The sequence below is a fragment of the Octopus sinensis genome, linkage group LG3 (assembly GCF_006345805.1).
Source record: "Octopus sinensis linkage group LG3, ASM634580v1, whole genome shotgun sequence".
In the NCBI taxonomy this organism is placed as follows: domain Eukaryota; kingdom Metazoa; phylum Mollusca; class Cephalopoda; order Octopoda; family Octopodidae; genus Octopus; species Octopus sinensis.
In genome coordinates this window covers 160,183,575-160,195,294 of record NC_042999.1, presented here as the reverse complement: position 1 = coordinate 160,195,294, position 11,720 = coordinate 160,183,575, and the positions used below count along the sequence as shown (strand labels likewise).

The 11,720-nt window shown below is 39.5% G+C and overlaps 1 protein-coding gene across 1 annotated transcript in view; it reads left to right on the top strand.

The window, feature by feature from the left end:
* Positions 1 to 319: 319 nt before the first annotated feature.
* LOC118762645 overlaps positions 320 to 11,720 on the top strand; it is a 19,155-nt gene continuing 7,754 nt past the window's right edge. Inside the window, exons 1-2 of the transcript XR_004998410.1 lie at positions 320 to 332; positions 7,199 to 7,202. The gene's annotated coding sequence lies outside the window, so the exon portion shown is untranslated. The remainder of the gene's footprint in view (positions 333 to 7,198; positions 7,203 to 11,720) is intronic.

Here is an 11,720-nt window from a genome sequence, read left to right as displayed (position 1 = left end):
CACACACGTCCGAGCCCATTGTTGTTATATCCGAGTTGTCGAGTCAATACCGTTTTTAAGGTGGACGCTACCACGCGTCCAGAGAGCTAAGCCAAGCACGCAGGAAACGACGTCCGAAACCTGACCAGTGACCTGACTCTGATATAAGCGGTGGACCCCTGACCTGCCCACCACCCAGACAGATCTGCGATACCGAGCCGACGAACGTATTCTCTGTAGCCGAACCCAAAAGATGACTGCACTCCGGGTGCACGGAGTGTTGCAAGGGTTGCTCTCTCTTCAAGCCTATCCCGTGAACGTGGACCACTTCCCCCCTGCGACACTCAGCTTTCGTGGACCAGGCTACGCGTCTATGAGGTACACTAATCTGTCCAATAATCGACGCGCCAACAATCTGGGCGGATCATAACTGCACCTAAATACCCGATGCCACCTATGTAGGTGGGCGATGCCACATGCGTTGCCAGGCGTTGCAGTAGTCCTGGATCCAGCCAGTTTCCCGCTGAGGGGCTGCAAGAGGTATACAACCGATGTATCCAAAGCAGCACACAGTTTACTGGTCGAGCATTCAACCCAGTCGACGAGTCAGGAACTGGTCTATTCAGTTACCCCTAGGATTCTAGGCTTTCGTGGACAGGTTCACGCGTCCAGTGGGTGCATGCATCTGCAGTCAGTTGATTCGCCAGCTGAACAAACGGATCATAAGCGCACCTAAACAACCGTTGTTTTAAGATGAGCGGTGCTACCGGGGACGCCGGGCACTGCGGTGGTCCCAGATCCAGCCAGCTTCCAGTCGTGGGGTCGGTGAGTCTAAAGCAGATCAACGGCAGTCAGTGCGATTCCAAGTGTCCCGAGGTAGCCGGGTGAGCACGCGGGGTAGTGGGATTTTCGATACTCCAGCATGGCCCATCGATATCGTATGCCCTGCTTTTACGATTCAGCCAGGGACCTCGAATTAGGACCTCGACCCGAAGTGGAGTGGAAGGCACTCACTTGGCTTGTCCGAATTAAGAGATTTCAGCGCTTTTAATTGACCCAATGTGGAAAGACCAATTCAGCATAGTCCCTTCCCGACACTGCTCCAACCACGGGTGAGGCTTTCTTATCTCGACAAAGTCTCTATGGTGAACATGCTTATCGGTCGCCATCTCCTCTGCTACATGGAAACATCCGCGATTAAAATACTAGACAATGAAAGAGCCACTATATCAATTGTAAGAACTTGTTATGGCATATATGTCCTCAAGCAGATTACGAATCTGTAAATTCATAGATATGCAACTCATATTAAATTACTGTTTGAGCTTCTAAGGTCTAAACCTTTTCCATATGGGTTTATGAAAACTTCACTGCAAATAGTTTTAAGTTTGAATGCAGGCAACGTGTCCGACCCTACATCTGCAATACGTGATCGCCTGTCCTGTTATAAATAGCAGTAAAATCTAGCTCAGAATACGCTCGACTGTATTTTTTAATGAATCGCTATCGCCTCTAGCGATCGCGCATCCATCACTGACGAGACTAAACAAGGTTGAAATCAGGCGATCTGGTGGTCTCGGCGCTGGAGGTAGCGAGGATTTTATCTCCCCGCTAGCGATTTAAGCAAGAGTGCATTTTGCACTAAAAAGTGAATATGATGGTTTCTCTCCTGGTATCTACCACAGTATAGTTTTTTTTTTAACAGAACATCCACGTTTCAGTGGGGATAAATGTTACCTATCGGTAATATTGCTAATACATTTTTTTAAAAATTTAGTTTATTAGATTTGTCAGAAGAGGAGGAACAGATTGGATAACGTAGTCCTTGGTACACAATGCCTCTGAGAAGAACGGGATGGCCAGAGTTGGGACGCCTTTCATAACATATCTGCTCAATCGCTACAGAATCAACGCATCAAGATTATTTAGAATTACTTTCTAAGCATTTCCTTTGGATGAACCAAAATTGAAATTAGTATGTATGTCACATTACTCTGTTTTTGTTAACATGCTATAATGCCGATGTCATAAAAGAAAATAGTGATGTACCCAATAAGCTGAAATTTTAAAAATAATAATCAAATATCTTTATATATAAAAGTAAGGTTGTGTGTTGTCTGTCTCCTACAATTTAGATTCCTAACTACTCCCACATTTTGCGGTGCAGTTTAACCAAAACCGGGTATCTTATAGTCGTGATTCATATCGAGCCCTTCTGGGTATTAGCGCGCGTCTACGATGAGTCTACGATTTTAAAAAAAATTACGATAAATTTTTCCCATTTTTAATCCATTTTTGGCATATATAAGGGAAATAACTCTCTAAAAATTTATTATTAGATCTCAGAACGTAAAAAGCTACAGTAACACCCCCCCCCCTTGTGGTTAGCCATATTGAGATGGCTATTATACTTTACATCTCTAAAAATGCTTATATAGTTATTTCCCGGGCGATACTGCTAGTATATATAAATAAATAAAACAACTTTGAAATTTCTTCAGACTTTAAACGAGTGGTTAATATCTACTTAAAGCGGACTTCTTTGTTATTTTACTATCAAAATCACTGTAATAACAAGCACAAATACAAGATTAAAAGCCCTGCTTTGCAGATAATAAGTGTGTCTGTAGTGGTGGGGAGTAAGGTGATGAACGACCCTGAAAAATCACATGAGAGCAGAATAATCTTTCCGAGGCTGCATTGCGAACAAAGACCACTCGTTTGCAGCTGGTAAACTGATCGTTTCAGCGTGTCACGCTGAACTTTAAAATTTTCAATGGTTGGTGTTAAGTATTGTTGCCTAGACATTCACATTGCTCAAACTGAGAATGATATCTGTTTCCCACAATTAACAGCATGCTAACCAATATATTATATAGTATGATATACGTCTACTTCCATCAGTTCTTCAATAATGATAGAAGAGGTCAGCTCCTGAGGCCTTTCTTTCGGACAAGTTTGTGCAAAACAAATACAAAAGCGATGTTTGAAGCGAATGCAATGTTTTGACAAGAGACAGAGAAATATGGAATATAATTTGTGCTAAAATTAGAAAATATAGAATTTTCTTTCTTGCTAGTAATAATTAGTTGTACAATATATGATGCAGAATTGAAATTACAAATCCATTGCATATTAAATAGAAAACGATTTCCAATCGCAGCAACTTACGCGCTCTTCATATATGATTGTTCCAATCAAACCTGGGATACTTTACTGAAATATTAAATCTATTCTTGGGATCTTTTCGGTTTGAACGGCAATTTTTAACATAATTTCTAGGTAACTAAAAAAATTTTAAACTTCGTATACTGGTAGAATGTGTTTATAAAACATCTTTTTCTCTTGGCTTTATTGAGAAAATTCTATAGTTTGTAAGATATTTGTTGTTTTTTTCTTCAATTTCTGCAATTTCAACCAATCACTGACGTCCATTGAGGTAAACAACATTATGTGCCGTATGAATATGTCCCTCGTTTAAGAAACAGATTGGGTTTATTTACATTTTCGAAGAAAAAATACCCTTCCCCCACCCCTAACCCTAACTAACCCTAACCCTAAAAGAGATTGAAATGCAATAGATCGATACTAGGGTCATAATTATGGGTGACAATTTCATATGACACCGCTAGAAAAACTGCCGTACAAACCGAAAAGATCCTATTCTTGTACTTGACTGGTGTTATATTTTATCGACCATGGAAGGGAGAAAGATAAAGTTGATCTCGATAGGATTTGAACGAAGCATGTAAAGAATTGTAACGAAATACTGCAGTTATTTTGTCCGACGCTCTAACATGTTAGAAATAACAGGAAAATCTCCCTCAAATTTGTAGTGTACGTAATTTCGGAAAGATTTAACTGCAATTACATATCTATATATATAAAACTGTAGTTGTGTGAATGTCTGTCTCCTACGATTTAGATTCCTAACTCCTCCCACATTTTGCGGTGCAGTTTAACCAAATTCGGGTATATTATAGTCGTGATTAATATCGAGCCCGTCTGGCTATTAGCGTGCGTCTACGATGAGTCTACGATTTTAAAAATAATTTAACATCCTTTTTTATTCTATTTTAATGCATAATTTTTCGTGTGTCGATGGCGGCGGAGTTGGCGTCCACGCTCAAACACCTGCACCTGTGTTTGCTTCTCCCCCTTCTTCCCTCCATCGTGAAGCTGTGGGGAAGGGAGTTAAAGGAAATCAACGTCGTAATGCGTTGTCAAGGAGACCAGCGTTCTTTTAGAACAACGACTTCATGGCTTGAAGACACCAAAACAGAAATGGCTAAGAAAGCCCGAATTGGCATCTATAAAGGAAGTAACTCTCTAAAAATGCTTATATAGTTATTTCCCTTACAAACCCGAGCAACGCCGGGCGATACTGCTAGTCTTTATATATAAAAGTAAGGTTGTGTGTCTGTCTCCTACGATTTAGATTCCTAACTACTCCCACATTTTGCGGTGCAGTTTAACCAAAACCGGGTATCTTATAGTCGTGATTCATATCAAGCCCTTCTGGGTATTAGCGCGCGTCTACGATTTAAAAAAAATTTACCATCATTTTTTTCCATTTTAATGCATTTTTTTCGCTATTAAATAAAGGAAGTAACTCTCTAAAAATGTCTACGATGAGTCAACGATTTTTAAAAAAATTTACCATCATTTTTTTTCCATTTTTAATGCATTTTTTTGCTATTTTTTGGCTATAACTCTCTAAAAATGCTTATATAGTTATTTCCCTTACAAACCCGAGCAACGCCGGGCGATACTGCTAGTCGTATATAATCTCTCAAATGGATTTTTAAAAATAAAGATGGCGAAGTCGTAGATACCTCTAAAAAGACGGAATGCAATGCTTTCTGACATTAATCTGCTCAGAATTGATCGGGAGTTAAACGATAACATGTTGCTTTTAGGCTGCTAGAAATATTTTTTTTCTTTTTGTTTTTTTTTTTAAATATTACTTCGATAGTTTGTTTCTCGAAACTAGATAAATTACTGACCAAATAACAGATAAAAATTGAAAGGTTACCATAACAGTACAGTCTTATCTCGACTATCCGCCACATACTCCCAAACACATCACCACCCGACGACTTTTTGGACCCTATGACACATAAAGTTAGCTGACTGGTCAGAACTCTATCAGTCCTGTCCTATCTTTGGCAGTGCACGTGCTTCATCTCCGATCCATCAGAGACAGTTAAGTGGAGGAGTGGAACTTGCTTTCTCGCCATATCTCACCACATCATACACAATCAAACTTCATAAAAACCAAATTCTGACAAATGGTTCACTTACAGCTGTACTACAGAAATTATTTAAACATTTTTAAAAGGCCTACAATGCTTAGACAAAATCCCCTAACTCCCTCAAATTGGACGGCTTTTACTCACCATCTCAACTCCGGTAAAACCATCTTCCGAAATGCGAAAGATGCCTTTCATGTTCCTCAGACCGCAAGTTCTCGCACCTTCCACCCTGCAGTTAATCCTTTTTGGTCTTTTGTAAAATGTATATCCACCAACTTTGTGGCATCTTCCTTTCCTCCATATCTCAAACATGATGGGTCTACAAGAGGTACTCTTGGAGGAAGCCTCTACATTTGCTGCCCGTTTTGCCTCCAACTTCACACTGCACGCTTTTTGTGAATCCTCTCCAGAACTATTCCTCTCCACACCAACGTATGTCAAGTGCAAAAGTACTACCGGTTATTTTGAATCAACAAGGTTACTGTTCCAAAAATATACACCTTCTATTAACCTGAAGTGCTGCATCCCCGAGCTTTTCCAAATCCTTCAACCCGCTCTCTCTTTCTCTCTCTCTCTCTCTCTCTCTCTCTCTCTCTCTCTCTCTCTCTCTCTCTCTCTCTCTCTCTCTCTCTCTCTCTCTTCCCTGGGATCTACCTCAATATTTAAAACACGCTACAGTATATCACATTCCCAAGAAGAGCAACATCACTGATTCCCGCCGACGATCGACCTATAGCTCTTACTTCGATGATGAAGGTAGTCATTAAACAATCTCCTTCTTCTTCAATAAATTGAATCTCCTTCCCACATAATTTCCACCAGAGCAGTCTCTATAAAACCAATCCTACTGGAATCCTACTCTCCTCTGTCGCTCATCAGTGGGCCATCGCCACGGGAAATTAGTGAAAAAATGGGATCTTTTCGGTTTGAACGGCAATTTTTAACATAATTTCTAGGTAACTAAAAAATGTTAAACTTCGTATACTGGTAGAATGTGTTTATAAAACATCTTTTTCTCTTGGCTTTATTGAGAAAATTCTATAGTTTGTAAGATATTTGTTGTTTTTTTTCTTCAATTTCTGCAATTTCAACCAATCACTGACGTCTGTTGAGGTAAAAAAAAACATTCTGTGCCGTATGAATATGTCCCTCGTTTAAGAAACAGATTGGGTTTATTTACATTTGTGAAGAAAAAAAGATACCCTTCCCCCCACCCCTAACCCTAAAACAAATTGAAATGCAATAGATCGATACTAGGGTCATAATTATGGCTGACAATTTCATATGACACCGCTAGAAAAAACTGCCGTTCAAACCGAAAAGATCCAAAAAATGTATTTGGCAACAACAAATCTTCGCTTGTACTTAGCATGGGAATCTCCTAAGTATTCTGTCAGCTATGGACCACAATCATAGCCTCTCTGAGCTCTATCTGACCCACGCTCTCTCAACGCTGGTTTTATATACTGTGCTTTTTCTCTTTCTATATCAACAATTTACTTACTATCAGCTCCACTACGCCTGTGCAAATGAAACTACTCTTCCCTCCCTTCCACAAGTAAACATTATTCACACATAACCTAGACACTTCGAAAAAAAAACCGCATTGACTCCATGACTAGAGATATCGATAATGTCCCCCAATGGTGATATTCAAGAGTTGTTTCTTCCAACAGCAGAAAAACACAATCATTATGTATATCACGAAAACTTATAAACATGAATAGCATGCAACAATACTTCTTAATTTCGCTAGAAGGGAAAGGCCACATCTTGGCCAACGTACAGCCTTAATGTAGCAAAGACACCGTCACAACGAGTGATCTTTCTCTTCAGAAAATACGTTATGCTCTAACAACTACTAATACTCTACAAAGTTCAGGAGAGACTCACAATGGAATATTGCTCACACAGCTGTGACAGTGCTGTTTCTACACATTCAGGTATCTTCGACTGCATCTAAGAAAGGTCATCGAACTGATTTGCTTGGAGTTACTCGCCAACACACTCAAGCCTGTGGCCTGCTGATGTGTTGTCACAACACTGTCTTTTCAACTGCTCCGAGAGTAGCCTCTGCTCTTTTGAGTTGCTTCTCTCATTCCACCCACTTGTCCCACCTCCTCCCATCACTCTATATTATATCTATCTTTAGACCAGGGGTTCTTAACCTGGGGTCGGCAGAAGTTTCAAAGTGGGGTGCGAGCCCTTGAGAAAAAGCAGGAATTTCTCAAATTATATTTGCTATTCTCTTAACGAGAGCATGGTCAAATGATAAGAAATCTATGAAAAAAATGCCAAAGTATCGCCTTATACTTTTAGTTTTCTTATTCTACTATCTTAGGGTCGCTTACCATTTTCTGTACTTATTGACCCCCACTTCATATCCCTCAAAACCCTCACTAATTCTGAATTGTAGCTTTGACATTTGCCTTTATTTTGTAATTTGTTTTGTTACAAGACTCAGGTTAAGAACCACTGGTATAAAGCTTAGATATTATCATGTAAAGACAAATATTTTTTTCAGTTAATCTTTATAAATAAAAGTGAAGTTGTGTGAGTGTCTGTCTCCTACGATTTAGATTCCTAACTACTCCCACATTTTGCGGTGCAGTTTAACCAAAACCGGGTATCTTATAGTCGTGATTCATATCGAGCCCTACTGGGTATTAGCGCGCGTCAACGATGAGTCTACGATTTAAAAAAAAATTTACCATCAATTTTTCCCATTTTTAATGCATTTTTTTCGCTATTATATAAGGAAAGTAACTCTCTAAAAATGTCTACGATGAGTCAACTATTTTTAATGCATTTTTTGCTATTTTTTGGCTATAACTCTCTAAAAATGCTTATATAGTTATTTCCCTTACAAACCCGAGCAACGCCGGGCGATACTGCTAGTAGATTATAAACAAGTTTGATCCACAGTTTTCATATATATGAAATAATGTGGTTCTTAAAAATCAAGAGACATGCTAAATCATTATAGTAACATACTAAGAAATATTAACTTAATTTAAAAAATTGAAAACTATTTTAATATTTTAGCATGATAAAAAGTACGATATATTTAAAAATAGCAAATAAAACAAAAAGAATATGATAGGTTCTACTATCGCTCAATTTAATAAAGTCTCAAAAAATTAAAACACAGATTGGAAAAATAGAAAATTTTAACAATAAAAGCAAAATCTTTAATATTAAATATATATGTTAAAAATATAATTAATTTTTTTTTGTAAGAAAAAAATTATAATATAAATCCAAGTGTTAAACTAAAATTCAGACCTAAATATTACAGAAAGTACTAAGTAAAACTAAAAGCTATGCAAAATCTTTTCTTTTTTAAAGAATTTTAAAAAATATTTTCGTATAAATAAATACAATATTTTATTCTACAAATTTTTCGTATAACTTTTCTTTTAATTTAACTTCTTTTCCAAATTTTTGTTTTAGTTTTTTTTTTTGTTTTCAGAACTTTTTACTCCAATGGTTCTAACTTGGGCCTTGGCATTAACTTACACGCGCCTTATCTTTTGTTCACATGTTTGTGTTGTCCACTGCACGTCACATAATTCGCAATGAGCGCAAAGAAATGGAAGTATCTTGACGAATATATTCGATTTAGATTCGTGTCCCTTCGAAATGGTGACACAGAGGTTCCTCTCTGTGTGTGTGATATGTTACAAAACTTTGAGCAATGATGGAATGCGACTCTCACGCTAGGAACGCCACTCGAGGACAACACATCCTGCTCTTGCAGACAAGCCCAAAGCACTCTTTGAAACAAAAACACATTCCTTGAAGCAAGCTAAGTTGGACGGTAGTAGGACATTTCGGCAACAAACTTCAATGGTTGTTGAGGCTTTCTATGAGATCGCCTTGTTGATTTGTAAAGAGCAAGAAGAGCCTGTAACGGGAATAGGATGCTTCTTGCACTTTTAGGGTGCAAATGGTGCATTCAATTTCCGTTGCTTAAATTTCCAGATTCTACCAGTCAAAGAACTCAAAGCGCAACAGTAAAAATATATATTCTTTATTGTTCTTATAACAGTACGAAATAAGGTGTTATTTGGTTCCGCTTGGTATGGATGTGTCAGAGCTGAAACTTTAACGCTTGTAAGAATTTTACAAGTGCAACAGCAAACTGAGCTGGTCTTCTATGGCGTCCGTAGGGAGTGAAGATAATGTGGTCTGCAACAATGAAAGGCTTTCTGCTGACTGCTGCTATATCTCTCTCTGTCTTTTTAAGGTTCACGCTCACTTCGCCTAATCAGCTAACGCCACATCAGCAAATTCCCTCTTCCGGTCTTCGCGTATGCGCGAGAGGGCGTTGCGCGCGCGCGCTGTTGGATAGCATCACTACAAGCCATAACATCGGAGAGTCTTTCATAAAACCTTGTCTAATACGTGCAGCAGAGATCGTTCTGAGGAAAGATAGTACAAACAAGCTTTCCCAGATTTCACTATCAAACGATAGAGTCATGGGAAGGATCGACGACCTGTATCAAGACATCAAAGATAAGATTCTCGACCAAGTAAGAGATTCTCCTGTTTTTGCCATCCTGTGTGACGAAACGACTGACATCGTGTTCTCAGCAACTGGTATATGCTCATTTTTGTGTCAGGCAACTGTGTAAAAGAGGAAATTTTGTTCTGTCACCCTATGGTGACAACAGCAACAGCTATTTTTCGTGAAGCATCAAACTTCTTTCAGGAAAACCAACTTTCGTGGGATTCGCTGGTTAAGTGTGTACACTGATGGAGCTCCAGCCATGCTTGGTCTGCACTCTGGATTCATTACTAGGGTGAAAGAAACCGTCAGCAGCACCAATATATGTATTTATGTATACATTTGTGTTTCTGTGTTTATTCCCCGCTACCATCGTTTGACAACCGATGTTGGTGTGTTTACATTCCCGTAGCTTTGCGGTTCGGCAAAAGAGACCAATAGAATAAGTACTAGGCTTACAAAGAATAATACCTGTGATCGTTGTTCGACTAAAGCGGTGCTCCAGCATACCTGCAGTCAGATGACTGAAACAAGTAAAAGAATAAAAGTTGGATGAGTCGGAGTCAGAGAGTTTGGGACAACATAATTTCGAAGGCCACTTTCAACCTCCTCTTCATCCAGTCGGACCAGTTTTCAAGGTGCCGCTTACTGTCTGCTTACACCAAATACTCAGGTGACTGGGTTGATGCCATTCCTGTGGCTAACGTTGGTGGCCTACACAGCTTGGACGAACTTCGTGTTTCCATTGCCCTCGGAGTGGAGCATGGGTTTGGGCTGTCGTTGTGACAAGCTTCTCGACTCCACAGGCCTTCACGATCTTTCTTGCTGCCGGAATGCTGGTCGCTTCGCACGTCACACAGAGTTGAACTTTATACTCAAGAAGAGTATGGCCCGAGCAAACATCCCCTCCATCTTGGAACCATATGGGTTGTCCAGATGTGATTGAAAAAGACCTGACGGCCTCACCTTGTGCCCCTGGTCGAGAGGTAGTTGCCTTGTCTGGAACGTCAGTTAGCGACTCCTTTGTTTCTCCTCACATCCTGGATGCTGCGGCCAGGGCGAGTTCCACAGCTTCTGCGGCCGAGCGGAACAAAATCCTGAAGTCCCGCGATCTGTCGACCAACTATATTTTCCATCCTGTGTCGTTCGAGACGTTTGGTGGGGTCGGATCACTGACTGCGAGATTCCTGTCCTCAATGGCAGCTCGCCCAGCAGAGGTAACTGGTGAAGCTGGTGATGGCGCTTGGTTGCTCCAGCGCATCAGCTTCGCCATCACCCGCGGCAACTCTGCAAGTGTGCTTCAAAAGTCATTAGAGAGGTTTCCCAGCGCACCCAAAATTTTCAGCCTAAGGCGGTGAATTGTTTTGCTTTTTTTCTTTTGTTTTTCTTCCTCTTCTTTTCACTCTTATGTAAATAAAATTTCATGAATGTTTCCTCGACCTCGTGTGTACCGTTGGCGATTTTTTTCCTCTGTCTTCCCTTCTCTGGATCTTTCCTTCTCCTATGTTTCCGACGAAGAGCTCCGCTCGAAACGTTAAACCCTCCTTCTTTCCTTCCTTCCTGGGCGTCCAATAATACTATATTTGTTCCACCTCCTCGCGTTGCTGTGTTTTTTTGTGCTTTCATGTTTGGATTAACTTTATATATATATATATATATATATATATATATATATATATATATATATATATACATATATATCTTTTTTTTTTAACTGGTAAAAATGAATACAAAAAATTTTAATTGATATTTAATTTTTACCCTATATTTAAAACTTCACTGCTGCGTTTACTCTGGTTTTTGGCGCTGTTTGTGGGATATTTGAATTGAATTCCTCGATATATAAAGATATGTTTCTTTATTACCCACAAGGGGCTAAACATAGAGGGGACAAACAAGGACAGACAAACGAATTAAGTCGATTACATCGACCCCAGTGCGTAACTGGTACTTAATTTCTCGACCCCGAAAGGATG